The 3,019-nt window shown below is 47.9% G+C and overlaps 1 pseudogene; it reads right to left on the bottom strand.

Annotated features, from left to right (window-relative positions):
- Positions 1-669: 669 nt before the first annotated feature.
- Positions 670-863, bottom strand: LOC132682823 (ATP synthase F(0) complex subunit j, mitochondrial pseudogene; annotated as a pseudogene).
- Between the last annotated feature and the right edge of the window lie 2,156 nt (positions 864-3,019).

Raw genomic sequence — 3,019 nt, 5'->3', positions numbered from 1 at the left:
TTCTTTCCAAGAAGAAAGAGGAAGAAGAGGGGTCTTTCTAGCTCCTACATGTAGTGGTGCAAAGACCCCTGGATGGGATTGTTACTGTCCCTTTTGTGAAATTCCAGATCCTTGAGGAATGACTTGGGAAATTGGTGGATGCATTTTGATAGTTGGATTGTTTTGGCATTTGAAAGTCTTGGATACTGCTCCTCGTGGAGTGACTCAGCTGTCCTGAAGAAGTTTGGTGTTTCCCTTAAGACGATGAGGAGAAGCTTCTCTGTGACATAACCACACTTCACACGCGTAGAAACCTTCCAAGAATATTAACCATGTGGCTCTTCTAATCTTTTCTCCCCCTGTTTAACAGATACTGATTGAATGTCAGAAGTGTGGCTGCCTAGCTCTGATCCCCAACACCTATGATAATCGAGATATTCATTCTTCAGTTCCTTAGGTTTTCCAATGAGGAGATGGCTCGCTGAGATTCTGACTGTACCTGTTATGTCACAAAGATCTATTCACAGTAGGACAGGCACACGGGGGGCGCTGACAGAGGAACATGGGCACAGGCAGTGGTGCCTCCCCCAGGTGCATGTATTCATGTCGCCTTCTACAAGTGTACCGCAATGCCCATTCCCATCTCACAGAGCTTGCGGAAATTTACAGCCAGGCTGACGGTCCGCCCGATGTGCGCTCCAGGGAAAGCTGGTTAATGACGACCTAGAGCAGGTGCATGACTCAAAGCTTTCAAAGCTTTACTTCTTTTATCAGCAGTCCTGATTTTAAAAACAACAAAGCCCGTCAACCCCATTCCTACCCAAATCTCCTCGCAAACTTGGCCTCGTGGGAATCCAAACATTTTAAACAAGACTTTGAAGCATCTCGACACAAGACCGCTAGCTCAGGCCGCCCGGACCTGCCTGGCCAACGACTCGGAAAGCTGGCTCTTCTGATCTTAAAGAATGCATACTGCCTTGGCAGTTTTGGCAAAGAGGTTCGCTAGAGAAACAGTGGAAAGTGCGGCATCATTTTTTTTTTTTTTTTTTTAGGATTGAAATGGATCCAGCCCAAATTCTATATTTTTAGCCCGAGTTGATCCTATGGCAGTTCTGGCTAATGAGATGAACGTAGATGTGGTGAGGTGGGGCTTCCAGGAAAGCTCTTTAAAAGGTAGAGTGAGGGGAATAAATTAGCATGTACCTTGGTCCTCTGTCCTTCCCTGTTTTCTGCTTGGAATGCCGATACAGTGCTGGAGGTAGCGTTGACATCTTGTAGCCATGAGGTAAAAACGAACCAAGGATAGGGAAGCAGAAAGACAGAAGAAACTGCAGTTCTAGACGGTGTGGTGCAGTTATCTACCAGTCCTGAACTTCTCACCACTGGATTTTTCACACTAGAAAAAAAACCCCCACTTAATTTGTTTAAGTTGATATTTTGGGAGTTTCTGTTACTTACAGTCAAATGAGACATCTAACTGAATCACGGATATTTTCAGTCTCTCCCAGTGGTAGAGGTTTGGCAGCCCTAGTGATATTTTCTGCTCAGTGACCTTGGATATACTGCCTTACAAACTTTGGACACAACGATAGTTCCTACCGATGTATTGTTTTAAGGATTACTTGAAATAATACATTTTAGCATAGTGCCTGGTACATATTAAGAACCGAAAACATGGTGATACAAAACTAGATTGCCTCTCACTACAGACACAGGGCTCATGGTCATGTGCAAGAACTTTTGAAAACAGAGTGGGATATGGCAATGTTGTGCCTTGGACGCTTTGAATATTATATTATACTCCTGGATTTCACTGTCACATCAAAGTCAAGGTCACTTCTGGCACCTAGGTGGCTCAGTCGGTTAAGCATCTGACTTCGGCTTGTGAGTTTGAGCCCCGCGTCAGTCTCTGTGCTGACAGCTCAGAGTCTAGAGCCTGTTTCGGATTCTCTCTCTGCCCCTCCCCCGCTCTCCCCCAACTCTCTCTCTCAAATATAAATAAACATTAAAAAAAAAAAAAAGTCATGGCCACCCGATACCAAGTGAATCTGCCCAGGCCTAACCACAGACCATTATTCAGTGCCTTGTCCCCCTTGTAGGGGATGATGTCCACAGGTCACTCTAGGGAAACTACCCCCACCCAACATACAGCCCCTCACAGAGCCGGACTGTTATATGGACAGAATAGGCTATGATTCGTGCCCTGGAGGCCATCCCCTTGGACTCTGGCGATTGCACCAGAAGTAGACAAACAACCTGAAAGGACTCATTCCGTAGGCTGGCCAGAGGCCTAGCGAGGATCCTAGTGGGAAAACTCTTCCCAGGAGGGGCAGTGGCTGGAGAAACACGCCAGCCTGCTGGCTGGTCACCCCCCATAAGGGACCTCAGCACCGCTTGGCAAGCTGATTCTGTGTCGCAGATCCCTACAGTCTCCCACCCTTGGAGATGACCGTTCTGAATGTTCTTATCTCTCCTCAGAACTTCCTCCCCTTCTTGTTATCATCTGCAGATAGTGCTTCTGATTTGAGTGGGGGAAAAAAAAAAAAGGACTGTATCATTCTCCCGGAACTGAATCTGTATCCTTTGCTCTGTCTTCCTTCCTGTTACCAGGGGTGAACCGCACCTGCTCCTGGCAGAGGCCCGCCCTCAGCTGGGTACTGGGGACCCTGCCCTCTTGCCAGTCTGGAACATCGCCCGAGAACACCACTTCTCCTTCTCGCCTGTGTCATAACATCCCACTGTCCCTCTCTTCTGGATCATTCTCTGTGCAGGCATGCTTGGATCGCCTCATTTTTAGAACAGCAGCAGCAACAACAACCCCCTTCCTTGAGCCTGAGTCTGAGTCCCCTCCACCTACCACTTCGCTTCTGTGCTTCTCCTCCCCCCCTGTCCACATGGTTCCCACCCCCTTGCCTCCTGTCCATCTTGAGTTCACTCCAGTCAGGCTTCTGTCCCCACCACTCCATGGAAACTGCTCTTATCACCTGATGACCTCTTTGTCGCCAAATCCAATGGCCAATTCCCAGTTCTCAGCCTATCC

Source organism: Panthera onca, chromosome C2 (assembly GCF_046562875.1).
Source record: "Panthera onca isolate mPanOnc1 chromosome C2, mPanOnc1 haplotype 2, whole genome shotgun sequence".
NCBI classification, from domain to species: domain Eukaryota; kingdom Metazoa; phylum Chordata; class Mammalia; order Carnivora; family Felidae; genus Panthera; species Panthera onca.
The sequence above is the reverse complement of the archived record's forward strand: the minus strand, read 5'-3'. Positions and strand labels throughout refer to the sequence as shown.